Below are 14,661 nucleotides of genomic sequence, written 5' to 3'. Positions count from 1 at the left end.
TATCCCCTCTGTGGCTGGTGTGAGCTCGGGTCAGAGGAATAGGAGGCTACTGCCCACCCGCCACTGGTACCGTTACGGAGAAACACATCCTCTAAGATGACCTCGCTACAGACCTGCGCCAGGTAGTGCTCATTGTAAAAACGTTTCCTCTGACGGTCGAGAAAACGGGACCAGCAGTTCTCAGGCCGGCTGACAATTAAAATCAGCCCCAACACCAAACACTGTGGTCCAGAGGAAGGGAGCCAGTTCCCACCATAGATCTTTCCTTTCACACCTTAACATCTAGTGCCTCCTCTTGGGCCTCTGAATCCCTGCCGGATGCCCCTTCCCCAGTACTGTCGTCACTCAGCTTTGCAGAGGAGCTTTCCTCCCAAGTCACTGTCCCCTTTGGCACCATCTCCGAGGGCCGTCCTGCCTCACTCTGTTCCTGCCATTTTGGGTCAACAAGTAAGTCACGTCCCATCTCTCATTGTTATAGGTCAGGTGGGCTAGCTAGGGGCAGAAGCCCATGCTCTGTTGTCCTGCTGGGGAGCGCAAAATCAGGTACTTGCCTCAGGTAAAGGTGCTGCTGCTCTCCCAGAAAACAAACCCCGGCCCATCCCAAAAAGTAAGGGATGAAAGGGCCTGCCAAAGCCCGGTATTGAACTAGGGACCTTTAGATCTTCAGTCTAACACTCTCCCAACTGAGCTACTTTGGCAGCCATTTAGCAGTATTTTGGCCTGTTGCTTCTCTGTTCGGGATGTTTTTGCCGCAGTTGCACACAAAAAGGACGTCATTGTGAGCAGCCCATGAAGACAAGACTCGCTTTTGCCTGCCTTGCTCAGCTTGACTTGCTGCCTCACCCCGTTCCTGCCCTAGTGCCCGGGTTGACCTGGTGGCGGAAGGGGACTGGGGACCAGTGGCGCGGGGAGGAAGTTGAGCTGGACCCTGAGCTAGACTAGACCCTGGCGGTGACAGTCTGGCCACCACTTGCCGCCCCACCCTGTTGTCCTGGCTTCCCCCACTGGGCATCATTTCGGGAGGGAAGTGGGGCTTCTGCCTCCCCTCCCTGATTTTCACACCACAGAGGAGTGCGAACAGGAAAATGAACGGCTGCTCCACACCCCCACCGGAGGAACCCACCGCCCTTAGCTGCTCCCCCCCAGCTACGCTACTGAGTGGAAACGTCCTGTGCCCATCACACAGAGGTCGATTAATCAAAACCCTCTTCTGCCAGCACCGGGCCTCCTTCTTCTCACACTGGGCCTGCAAGCGAGGGGGCGGCTGGCACAGCGCCAAGAGTCTAACCTGTGTGGCAGGAGGCGGCTGATGCCCGCAGCCTGCTGGGGAGCTCCCAGAAGTTATTAAGGGACAGAGACTCCTCAATGCCCTTAGTAACAAGGGTTTGGGGGTCACCGAGGCCAGTAAGGGGGTCACTATGTCGGCCTTATAACCCTGGGGTCAGGTCGCTGTGCAGCTTTGATCTAGAGCTCGGATCCCAACAACCAACCAGCAGCCCACAGCCTCCCCCTGGGTCTGCCCCACCTGGTTACTCCTTACAGGCCGACCTTACGCCCCTTCCAGCTCCTCCGTGCTCTGGAAAGCGTCTGTATTGCTCTGTCAACCCCCCGTCTTCACTGCGCCAGTCTGGTAAGGTCCCAAGTGCCCCCCCCTCTGTGCAGACATCAGCCCCCCTGCCAGCCCCACAGGCAGCAGCAGCGCCAGCCCCCCAGCACCACAGGGCAGAGAAGCATCAAACGAGAGCCATCTTACACAGCTGCCAAAGTAGCTCAGTTGGGTGAGCGTTAGCTTGAAAATCTAAAGGTTCTTGGGTCAATCATAGGTTTTGCCAGGCTCTTTCCTCCCCCTTTGTGTAGGGAGCAGCTTGTTTTCTGGGAGGGCAGCAGCAGCACCTTTACCTGAGGCGAGTACCTGACTTTGAGCTCCCCAGCAGGACAAGAGAGCTTTTGGCCCACCTGCAGGGCCGGCTTTAGGTTTTTTGCCGCCCCAAGGAAAAAATTGTTTTGGCTGCCCTCCACCCCAGCCCTGGGTTCTCACTCCCTTCACCAGTGCCCCACCCCCACTCCCTGCCACCCCAGCACTGGGCTCTCACCCCCACCCCCTACCACCCCAGCCCTGGGCTCCCCCCCCACCAGTGCTGACTCTGCCCATGCCCCCCTCGCCTGCAGTCGGTCCGGCGCTGGCAGGGTCGGGGTAAGCAGCAGGACTCCCGGGCCGGGCCTCAGCCCAGAGTCCCTCCAGACAGGGTTCACGCCTCCAGGACCGGCTGGGACCCAGGAGGGCAGAGCCGGGGGACTGCCCCGGCAGGGGGCTGAGGAGCCGGGGCAGGGGAGCCCCAGAGGGAGCAGAGCCCCAGAGAGTGGGACATGGGCCCCGCATGGCAGCGCCCTGCCCCCTATGACCCCGCTGCTGCTGCTGCTTCTGGCCACCCTGCCGCAGTCCCTGGGCGGCTTGGGCCGCTTCGCCCAGCCCCGGCTGTGGCGCTGGGGGGCAGCCACCCTGCAGCACCTGCAGGTGGCTCCGTGCGCCCTGCAGGGGGGGGCCCAGCCCACGTGTCCCCTGCTCGGAGCCTGCCTGGCCCAGCCACAAGGTGTGGGTGTTGCTCCCCCTCGGCACGAACTGCAGCAGCCCCAGGGCACAACGTGCTGCTGCTGCCATGGCCGGCTCTAGGCTTTTGCCACCTGAAACAAAACAAAACAAAAACAAAAAGACAGCTGGAACGCTGTCCCTGAAAATATCCCGTCCCAAGCACATGCTTGGTTTGCTGGTGCCAAGAGCCGGCCCTGCCCACCTGACCTTTAACAATGAAGGGCGGGAGCTGTCTTTCCCACATGACTTATTCGTTTATAGAGTAGTGAGGTACCTTAAGGGTTAAATGCTAAATCCCAAACAACACTAGTTACCTCTGTCTGGCAAAAGGGTCTGTCAGTTTTGCCACTTTGAATGATTCAAATGGATTTTCAGTGGCATCATTAAAAAAAACCCAGCAAAGCAGAACCAAACCAATTCATCTTAAACCTTCCAAACAAGAGTTTTACAAACCATGAGTGTCAGTTTAGGTCCTTAAAACCTTACATCATCACACACAGTTCTCCTTTGCCTAACATCCCTTGCACTGCGATTACTCTGTTTTACACAACTGAACCCCAATTACACGTCCATCTTGTACAACCAGAGCCAGCCAGGGGCAGGCAAGTTAAGTGCCAATAGAAACCCCGGACATTCCTTTAGTGATTTTGATTACATTACCCAGGAGTCAAATCATTTTGATGAGATTATCTCTCCGCCTGCTGCCTGCAGCCGTCCCCTATAGACCATTTCTGTGGGCAAAGGGCCCATTTCCCCTCAGAATGGCTGTAAAGGCTTCTGGGGACAAAACATAGTGGTGGCAGTAGATACTCTACTTGAGACTCTTGTATAATTTAATTACCAAACTTCTATCAAATGTGACTGCACAGAGCTGCACATACAGTTACATTCAGTGAAAGTGAGCAACCGTCCCCAGAACTCACTGCCGGGAACCTTAAAGTATCTGCCAGTGGCAGAGGTACATTTAAATACTGAGACGTGAAGTGACACATCTTTCACGGGAACCGGCCGGCGTGTGCAGAGCAAAGGTTGCCCATGGGCGCTGTGCCAGGCTCTGGCACCGCGTGAGACAATGGGCCACTTTCTGGTGGCTGGTTTGTTTCCCCAACAGGTGTGGGGACTTCTGGCTACATGATGGCGGCTGCCAGACTCAGTTGGACAGGATTCTTTTCAGCTCACCTGAGGCTTGTTCCTGGACGAACGAGGGCAACCACAGGGCGCCAGCAGAACCAGCTGCAGCAAGGGTGCCCTCAGCAGGGGCCGCCGTATAGCGGGCGGCTGTCACGGGACACACTGCGCCTGCTCAATGTCAGAAAACCCCCTTCAGACTAAACCAGTTTGTTTCTCGAAATCAAAACAAGTGGGATGAAAGGTCTTTGCAAAAATATTTTGTTGCAAAACAAAAGCATCTCCTGTTTGTCAGAGTGTGTTAAATTGTCTCATCACACACAGAGGGGAGACACTTAGACCACAAACACTAGATAAGATGCTTCAGTCTGAGATAAGTAGTTGCTGCTCTTAACAATTGCAAAATAAAAAAATACAAATCAAATAGACTATTTCAGCTCTTCTATTATGTCATAATCTGCTCTGAGTAAACGTGATAGGACACCTCATATTATGCACTACTCCTAGTGACACTCTCCAATGGATCCCCATCCTCCACCCACCGTGAGGTAGGTAGGAGCAGATCATTATTATCCCTACTTGAAAGAGGAAGAAGCTAAGGCTGCGAAAGGAGAATTGACTTGTCTCAGGTCACCCAGCCAGCCAGTGGCAGAGTTGGGAATAGGACCCAAGAGCCCTGATTTTCAAACTAACCATCGGATCTTGAATTTCACACACTGAATGACTTAAATAAAGTGCTCTCAGATGAGCTCCAGACCAACAACAGCGCACAGTAATTATTCAGCAAGTATTTGAGGAGAACTGCAAGGTTAGAGAGTATCATGAACTGCTCAGAGATCATTAATACAGAGAAGCAGCAAAATTTGTCAAACATATGACTGGTTCTGACTTATTTACTTGGTCTTAAAAGAGAACAACAAGGACCTGAGTCTCCTCCCTGTCAAAACCCCCTGCTCAGCCAATCAGGGTAGAGACTGAGGATGGGAGGCTGAGGGTTCTCACCAGAGAGCCCAAAGGATGGCCCAGGTCACCGGTGGGGATCACTGCCCGAGCACTATTTCAGCCCCACATTTTTGGGTGGACCTCCCACTGTGGGAGCTGCAGAGCACTCCCCTGCAACGCACACACACACACACACATCCTGCTCCTGGTGTTGGGAGGGGAACAGGTGAAAGGACAAAAGAAGCAAGAGATGAAGAGAAAGGAGGGGGGAGAGGTGGATGGAGAAAAGGTGAAACAAAAAAGGACAAACCCTAATGTCCCCACTGATTCTATGGGACAAAATCCCAAGTGTGGAATAAAATTCTGCATCCTTAAGCTCGTGTTTTCCATGCCTAGAATTCAGCTGTCACCTGATGGATCAGACTGAACAGGTTTCAAACCTTGAGGAGGCTCTTACCTTCTAAACAGGGATGACTGTTTTCTAGTAAAATCAGGAAAAGGGAAGGAGAAAACTCGAAAGAGGTTCCTCCTGGCACTCACGTCCGTGAACCTGAATACTCTCTCAGTCCTCAAAGAGAGACCTGGAGACGGAGACTTCCTGAAGCAAAGCCACAGGGGTCTCTGAGGTTTCCCTGGCCCCTCACCCCTGTCCTGCCTGGCTGATGTCAGCATCTCTCTGTGAGGTCACCACCTCCCCACCACCTTTGACCAATAGTCTGAGGTCCTGCAAAAGGCCTTTGTGATGTCACTGCCACACCCCTCCCTTGCTGTGCTAATGTCCTGCCCCTGCCCAGGCACTTTGGAGGTTTGAGCTACTCCCTGTGGATCACCCCACTCAAGGAGCGTTCGTTCTAGGAAGCAATCCAGTTAGACAGGAACACATCAGACGCTGCTCTCAATGCTACACTCAGTTTTTCAGAAATTAGTCAACTTTATGGCCAGAAGAGACCATTAGAGCATCTAATCTGACCCCCTGCATATCACAGGCCTCCTGTATGACACAAGAGCTACTTTTGGGGCAAACACATTCCAGAAAGGCATCTAGTCTTCATTAAATGACATCAGGAGATGGAGAATCCACCACTTTCCTTGGTAGCTTGTTCCTGCGGTGAATCATCCTTGCTGTTGAATATTTGTGTCTTATTTGTAATATGAATTTGTCTCTTTTCACCTTCCAGCCACTGGGTCTTGTTATGCCTTTCTCTGCTAGATTAAAGAGTTCTTTAATACACAACCTTTTCTCTCCATTAAGGCCCTTCAACACTTCAATGAAGTCACCTTTCAATCTTCTTTTGATAAGCTAAAAAGGTTGAGCTTGTTCAATAGCTCACTAGAAGGCATTTTTTCTAGCCCTCAGAACATTTGTCATCAGACTCCTGAACTGCAGCTGGATGTGGTTCTTGTTCTTCTGCAGAGCATAACTCCTGGAGAAGAGGGATCTGCAAATGTACATTTGTATGATACCTTTGTTTAATTGATGAAAACATAAACAAGACACTTAAAGGACTGGAACTGATTTCAGCTGATGGACAGCTTTGCTAGGTTTTTATGCATTTGGACAGCGAAATGTTGAGCGTTTACATTCATATCAAACACCCCCGTATAGTGGAGCTCCTGAACATAATGGAGAATGGAAATGAAAATGTTTTCCTTTTTTTAAAAAAGAAAAGAAAAAATGTTATAAGAGGACACTGGGGTTTGAACCAAAGAGCACTTGAACTGCAGTTAAGCACTCTACCACTAAGCTCTACCCCCATGACAAAAGGGGTATGGAATCATGATCTCCAGGACTTTGACGGACAGACCCTGCTTCATTGAGGTCCTTTGCCATTCCCAGTCCACAAGTGGTTTAAAAAATGGGGTTTGATTAAACTTCTTAAATGTGGTATACAAGCTTGCACACCCACCGATATAGCTTCTCCCACTGACATAGCTGCCACCTCTTGGGGAAGTGGATTAACTGCACCACAGGAAAACTCTCTCCCATCAGCATAGAGCATTGGTTCTCAAACTGTGAGTCGGGACCCCAAAGTGGGTCATGACCCTGTTTTAATGGGGTCACCAGGGCTGGCATTAGACTTGTTGGGGCCTGGGGCTGAAGCCAAAAGTCTGAGCCCCACCACCCAGGGCTGAATCCCTCAAGCTCTGGTTTTGCCCTCCCCTAACTGGGGCAGGGCTCAGGCTTTGTCTCCCCAGCCTCTGCTCAGTGTGGAGGGGCTTGGGTCCCTCTTTCCAGGGCCATGTAGTAAGTGTTTTTTTTTTTTTGGCAGAAGGGGATTGCAGTGAAAGGAAGTTTGAGAAACCCTGGCCTAGAGCCTCTGAATAGGTCTAGACTTGGTTCCCTGGGGCAGATCAGAGATGGAAAGTGCAGTCATGGAGACACCACACACCAGCCTTACCCAGCAGGCAAGAATCAAACCTCCACAGAAAGACGCCCGTTGTTTTCTAACCCATCTCTCTAAGCACTCAGCCACCAGCACTTAACAAAGGGGCTTTTCTACACTATGGTTCTGGTCTCACTGAAGGGTCATTTCCAATTGTTTGCTCAGACCAGCATTAGGGAAAATGGTGCCCTGGGCAAAGCTTGTACTTTGGCACTTCCCCATGGCCCCTGGACGATCCCCACTCCCCCTTTACCGCTAGCCCCTGCACTCCCAGCCCTTGCTCCTCCTTCACCCCTAACTCCTGCCCCCTCCTGTGCCCCCTTTGCCCTTAACTCCCTGGGCCACCAGCCATTGCCCCTCTCCTGCAGCCCCTTCACATGGCTCCGGTGCTGGGAGCCCCATGCTTGTTCTCCCTTTCCCTGGGCTTTGGCATCACTAGCCCCTGATTAGTGAGTAGGGTTCAGTGGTCCTCAAAATGTGGGGCATGACTCCTAGGGGGACACAGAGGAACATTCATGGGGGCACCTCAGGGCCTGAGCCAGCCCCCATGGAGGGCAGGGAGGTAGCACCACTCAGCCCCACTCTGTCGCAGCTCTTCCCCAACCCCACCCTCAGCCTGGGCCCCTGGCTCCCAGCTTGGACTTGACCCCCCTAACCCCTGTCTGCACCCCTCTTCCCAGCAAGCAACTGACCCACTCACAGCCTTGGTTCTTGACCGTGGCTTCCGAGGGGCCACAGCCATGGATAAGAGGGCACAGTGTGAAATGTTTGAGGACCACTGGGTTAGGGTGACGTTCTCAATCACTTCTACAAAGTCCAATAAAAGCTATTCCTCACCCACCTACCCCTCCATCAGGACCGACTAGGTGTGTTCTGCTGCCCTTCACTCATGCAGGAAGGATAATAACATTTCATTCCATTCAATCCTAAAGTGATTTGTAACCCACCACCAGCCAAAACTGGTCATTTTGGGACAGTGGCCCCATCATGCTTGCATAGCAGGTGTGTCTAAGCAAACGGTCTGTTCCTGAAGTCTTTCCCTCAGCTCCTCACTAGATGTGAGGGGGGGAGTTCATTCAGCCCCTTCTTCCGCTTAGTGTTTAGAAACTCCTTTTTGTCCCTATCTGTGCTGGCCTTAGATTTCTCCTCCTGTCTCTCTTGTTTTAAACCAGCTAAGCCATGGTACCTGCTCTTACTTAAAGCAGTGTGTTTGCCCATATCTGACTCTCTGCCAATCCCCACTGGGCCCTGAAAAGTGTTGCTCATGTTTGTCTTCTGTAAAGCAGAGGAGCAGGTGAAGTTTTGCTCCCCAGGTGTGTGTGTGTGATTCTTTGGACAGGTCTACGCTATGAAATTAGGTTAGTGTAATTAGATTACTTAGGCTGGCAATGCAGTTCTATCAACCTAATCCCGGTGTAGATAACAGCTCAGCAGTCAGAACTTTATGGAGCTATGAAACAGGAAGGACCCAGCCTCTGTAGCAGGAATGCAGGGCAGGGGAGGTCATGGCAGGCATGGTGGGATACTGGTGGAGGCCAGTTATGGTGATATAATGACCAGCAGCATTTACACTGACAATTTGTCACTTCAAGTTTGCTGCACAACGCTCTAGGCCTCTTGTCAAGGTGGTTTTATATTGTCACCAAAACAGGGCAATTTTGTCGCCAGACGTGGTATTGCAGTGTGTGCATCAGCCAAAATCTGCCGACCGAGGGAGCGTTGTGTGTTTTTCACACACCTGAGCAATATAATGATGCTGAAATAACTTTGTAGTGCAGACCTGGCCAAAGATTTACTTACACACACACACGCACACGCACACACACACACCCCTCTTGCAAGGAAAACCTCACCTGCTCCTCTGCTTTGCAGAATCCAACACAAGCAAAGCTTCTCAGGCCCCACTGGGGATGGCAGGGAGTCAGGTGTGGGCAGACAGTGTGTTGTTGCCACAGGCAGGCACCATGGCTTAGCTGGCTAAAGCACCTGTCTTATAAACAGGAGATCCTGGGTTCAATTCCCAGTGGTGCCTTGTTGATTAATTTTGGGGCACCTGGTATTTGCTACTGTCAGAGGATAAAACACAGAGCTACATGGGCCTTTGGTCCAGCCCAGTGTGGCTGTTTAAATTACACTCACGGGCACTGATAACAGAGTTACTGAAAGTTTGGGAGTTAAGAGCTGATAGGTCAGTGTTCCAGCCTGTCACAGATGTCCCCCCTCCCTCTGGGACAGGCGCAGGTCTGGGATGTCACACAAAATGGCTCATTGTGGCTGCCAGAATCTCTGGGCGGCTCATTTAGTTTACACCGAGGGTTGAGTCCTGCTTTGTGCACCGTCTGTGAGAATGAAAATCCTAAACCGCCCTTTGAAATAACGAATACAGCAGGACGTGTTATTGTCCCTGCCCCAAAGCAGACAGACCAATGGAGAAATGCTGTTGAGTCCAGGGTAATAATCCACTGCCATTTTACCTTGTTTGCTTGCTAAACTCCCTCCCAACCTTGAGGACTCCCAGAGCCCGATACTGATCTTGAGCTTGAGCTGAGATGTCTACAGTGCAAATTTACCACCCCAGGGCCCTAGCCTGGGAGCCTGCACTGGCACAGGACAGCTGTGGGTGTTTCATTGCAGTATGGACATAGCCCCAGCCCACTCAGCTTTGGAACCCATGTCCCCTGCCTAGCAAGTGCTATTGAATTGAGGGTGAGTCCCTCAATCGGGGTCTGCCAAGCACAGTTGTGCTGCCCTCGATTCACACAACAAGGATAACAACCCTTTATTTCTCCTGCCCCTATAACATGGAGACTGGGAATCCAACACCAGCCAAAAGTGATCATTTCAGCAAGTAACCCAACCTATTTCCAACTTACTGTAAAATCCACATGCAGACTCATACACGAAACCTTGCAAGAAAATCTTCCTGGGGGGATCTGAAGCACCTGCTGCTGGAGGGAAGGAGGGGGCTGTGGATTGGGATTGAGGAGCAGCGTGAGGAGAAGGGGCCTGTCGGTTGGGATTGAGGGGCACTGGGAATAGGAGGGGGCTGTGGGTTGGGACAGAGGAGAAGGGTGAAGAGGAGCAGGCTCTGGTTGGGAGTGAGGAGCAGTGAGCATAGGAGGGACTGAGGGTTGGGTCTGACGGGCACTGGGAAAAGAGGGGACATGGGTTTAGGCTGAAGAGCATCTTCATTTGGGGATCCAGCAGGACAGGGGAAGGCAGCAGGTGATTCTAATTCCTTAGGGATATTCTGTGTGTTTGTATGTGTGTGTGTGTGCAGGGGAGGAACATGCTCTATGCCCAGAGGCTTTATTCCTCCAGGCTGCAAGGACAGAGGGGCTGTCAGGAAGTTGCTCCTTCAAACCCACACACAAAAAGGCCCTTCTGAGGAAAGGGAAAATTCTGAAGAGAAAAAGTAACATCAAAGAGGATGTGAGAAAGACAGGTTAAGATCTTGGTGAGTAGTTTATCACCTGACCAGGGATTTGAACCCTGGACCCTCAGATTAAAAGTCTGATGCTCTGCCAACTGAGCTAGCCTGGCTCACAGACCAAAAGAGCAAGTTGGTGCAGAGGAGAAACTAGTCAAGAAAACAAGAGTGGGAAACAATAGAGGAAACCTGCTGCTCTCTCTGGCCTGGTCAACACTACGAGTTTATATTGAATTTAGCAGCATTAAATCACATTAATCCTGCACCCGTCCACACAACGAAGCCCTTTATATTGATATAAAGGGCTCTTAACACTGGAATCTCTACTCCTCCCCGACGAGGGGAGTAACGCTGAAATCGGTATTGCTATTTTGGATTAGGGTTAGTGTGGCCACAATTCAATGGTATTGGCCTCCAGGTGCCATCCCACAGTGCACCATTGTGACCACTCTGGACAGCAATCTGAACTCGGATGCACTGGCCAGGTTGACAGGAAAAGCCCCGCGAACTTTTGAATTTCATTTCCTGTTTGCCCAGCGTGGAGCGCCGATCAGCACAGGTGACCCTGCAGTCCCAGAATCAAAAAAGAGCTCCAGCATGGACCGTACGGGAGATACTGCAGCTGATCTCTGTATGGGGAGATGAATCTGTTCTATCAGAACTCCGTTCCAATAGACGAAATGCCAAAAACATTTGAAAAAATCTCCAAGGCCATGATAGACAGAGGCCACAGCAGGGACTCAACACAGTGCTGAAACTTAAGGAGCTGAGACAAGCGTACCAGAAAGCCAAAGCATGAAATGGACGTTCATGGAGGGAGGGGTGACTGACGTCTGTAGCTATCCCACAGTTCCCGCACTCTCCGAAAACCATTTGAATTCTTGGCTGAGTTCCCAAAGCCTGAAGGGTCAAAAACATTGTCGCAGGTGGTTCAGGGTATATGTCATTGCTCCCCATTCCCCCGTGAAAGCAATGTCACCATATGTCTACTGGATGCTACTGGCAGACATGGTGCTGCAGCGCTACACAGCAGCATCTCCTTCCCTTCCCTTCCCTTCCGGACGGCACATGGTACAGTAGGACTGGTATCCGTCATCGTCGTCCCGTGAGTGCTCCTGGCTAGCCTCGGTGAGGTCGCCCGGGGGTGCCTGGGCAAAAATGGGAATGACTCCCAGGTCATTCTCTTCTTTAAGCTTTGTCTAATGGAGATTCAGTCCTGCCTGGAATATCATAGCAGCTGGAGGCTGCCCTCCCCTCCCCCCTTTGAGCTCTACTTGCAGAGGCAATAAAGTCAGTGTTGTTTCAAATTCATGCATTCTTTGTTACTTCATCACAGAAATGGGGGGATAACTGCCACGGTAGCCCAGGAGGGGTGGGGGAGGAGGGAAGCAATGGGTGGGGTTGTTTCAGGGGCACCTCCTAGAATGGCATGCAGCTCATCATTACTGTGGGATGTCTGGGGCTCTGACCCGGAGCGGCCATTTGCCTCTTTGGTTCTTTAGTAGGCTTGTCTGATAGTCTAGACAGGACTGACTCTCCCTTTAGACAAAACATAAAGAAGGGAATGACCTGGGGAGTCATTCCCATTTTTGCCCATGCGCCCCCAGCCGACCTCACCGAGGCAAGCCAGGAGAACCCATGACAGCAGCAGATGGTACAGTATAACTGGCAACTGTCATTGTCAACTTGCAAAGCAGCAGACGGGACGGTATGGCTGGTAACCATCTGTAACAGGGCGGTACTCACCCCTGCGGCGCCTCCTGCTGGTGACTCATGGAATTTGCTCCGTCCAGCACCGGAGCGCCCTCTGCAGGCCAGTGATCCACCTGTTCGTCTGGCCCCCGTGTCCCTCCCTGGACCTGGTGCCCCTTTCTCTGGGGTGCTGCCCCCTGACAATCACCCCCGTCTCTCTGGGTCTCCCCTCCTTAGGTAACCCTCACCCTCTATCCCTACCTTGCCTCAGTGTATGGCTACTGCCAGTCATTGTCTAGCCCCCCACTCTGGGCAGACTGCAGTCTCAGCCAACTCATCCCTGGCAAGGAGGGTTTGGACCTGCTGCTTTGTCCTACCCCTGGGCCGCCCTCTGCGACCCACAGTACCTATCGGCCCACTCCTAGGCCGCAGCCTGGGGCTTTCTAGGCTGGAGCTCCCCGGCTCCTCAGCCTTCCCCAGCCCGGCTGCACTCAGGTACCTGGTCTCTCTTTCCCAGCAGCTAGGCCCGTCTCTCTCTGAAGGCAGAAGAGAGACTGTCTGGCTCCTGGCTTCCCTGCCTTTTATAAGGCCCTGCTCCTCAGTTTGGGGCGTGGCCCCCAGCTGCAGCCACTTCCCCAATCAGCTCAGCTCTGTCAGGCCACTTTTAACCCCTTAAAACCCCGGAGCAGGGTCCACCCTGCTACACACCTCCCCCCTTAAAACCCCCACCCCTGGGGATCATGGGGCCTTCTGGCCTGTGCGGCCCGGAGGTGTCCTGCCAGCCGTGCCTGCTTCTCCTCACCGTCTTTTAATTTGCCGGCCAGGGCTTCCTTCTCCTGTCGGACTTTTAGGAGCTCCGTTACGGCTGTCTTCCACGCCTGCTCCGTGGCTAAGTCCCCCAGGCCCTCTTCCCTCAGGGTCTGGGTTCCGGTGGTGGTCTGTCCCAGCACCACCTGGGTCCATTTGGTCTCTTGGACCAGTCTCTCCTGGGCCCCAGCCTCTTGCTGGGCCCACTCTGTTTGGGTCTCCTCGTTAATGACCTCCCTGGCGATGGTCTGGGTCCGACCCTCTCGCAGGGTCCCCACCATCCCAGCTGCGGTCTTCACCACCTCCCCTGGGTGGCCCACTGGCCGGTCAGCCACTCTCTCGGCTGCCTCCAGCTGTGTTGCCCTCCCCACTAGGGGGCAGTCTTTCTTCAGGTGGCCCCGCTCCCGGCAATGCCAACAGGCTCCCAGCCTCGGTGTTGCCTGGGCCCCCTGCTTCTTCCCACTGTCCCTCTCTGGGCCAACCCTTCCTGGGTTGCCCGGGGTCGTGTTCCTCCGGGCCAGGCAGTCCCGCCAAAAGTGGCCCCGCCTCTCACAGGCCCAACACACCCACAGCCGCCTGGGTTCCCTCACCCAGCGTGCCACTTCCCCAATCAGCTCAGCTCTGTCAGGCCACTTTTAACCCCTTAAAACCCCGGAGCAGGGTCCACCCTGCTACACCATCTTTGCTAACTTGCAGAAGGCAAGGGGATGCTGCTGTGTAGCGCTGCAGTACCGCGTCTGTCAGCACCATCCACTAGAGATACGGTGACAGTGCAAAAAGGCTGAATGGGCTCCATGGTTGCCGTGCTATGGCGTCTGCCCGGGCAATCCAGGGAAAAGGGCGCGAAATGATTGTCTGCCGTTGCTTTCACGGAGGGAGGATTGACTGACGACATTTGCCCAGAATCACCCACGACACTGTTTTTGCCCCATCAGTCATTGGGATCTCAACCCAGAATTCCAATGGGCGGGAGAGACTGTGGGAACTATGGGATAGCTACCCACAGTGCAATGCACTGGAAGTCAAAACTAGCCTCAGTACATGGACGCACACCACCGAATTAATGTGCTTAGTGTGGCCGCGTGCATTCGACTTTATACAATCTGTTTCCAAAAACCGGTTTCTGTAAAATCGGAATAATCCCGTAGTGTAGACATACCCTGTGGTTAACAACTTTGGTGGCTAATTGAAAGGCTGATGGTTCAAACCCAAGTGAAGATGGAGGTGTTTTTTTTTTTAGTGATGAGAATCCAGTACATTTTAACAGGCAGAAAAATCTCCTCAATGCTGCTCTAGCCTCATTGGGCAAGCATAAGTGGCACTTTTGTCGGATGCATTGGTGGTATAGTGGTGAGCATAGCTGCTTTCCAAGCAGTTGACCTGGGTTCGATTCCCAGCCAATGCAGAGATGTGATGTTTTCTCCCCTGGGAATTGGTTTTATTTCAGTCACATTGTATCAGTTTATCAATGGAATGAGAGAATCAATGTCCTGCAGGTCATTCAACACACAATGGGACTATACAATGAGCTGTTGGAGTTGTCCTGGTATTACGTTTGGTTTATTTTTTTAAAAAACTTCCTTTACTTCCCTCTCCCTTTTAGACTCAGGAGCTTTAAGGTCAGAAGGGACCAGTGTGATCATCTAGCATGACCTGATGCACCTTGCAGGCCAAAAGACCCCACTCAC

General features: G+C 52.5%; 2 non-coding genes across 2 annotated transcripts; both read left to right on the top strand.

Moving 5' to 3' along the window:
- Window positions 1–9,002: 9,002 nt before the first annotated feature.
- On the top strand, window positions 9,003–9,076 carry TRNAI-UAU. The gene has a single exon. It is a non-coding gene; the product is annotated as a tRNA-Ile (tRNA).
- Window positions 9,077–14,306: 5,230 nt separating this feature from the next.
- Window positions 14,307–14,378, top strand: TRNAG-UCC. The gene has a single exon. It is a non-coding gene; the product is annotated as a tRNA-Gly (tRNA).
- The last annotated feature ends 283 nt before the right edge of the window (window positions 14,379–14,661 follow it).

The sequence above is a fragment of the Mauremys reevesii genome, linkage group 12 (assembly GCF_016161935.1).
Source record: "Mauremys reevesii isolate NIE-2019 linkage group 12, ASM1616193v1, whole genome shotgun sequence".
NCBI classification, from domain to species: Eukaryota; Metazoa; Chordata; order Testudines; family Geoemydidae; genus Mauremys; species Mauremys reevesii.
This window is presented reverse-complemented; position numbering and strand designations above follow the sequence as displayed.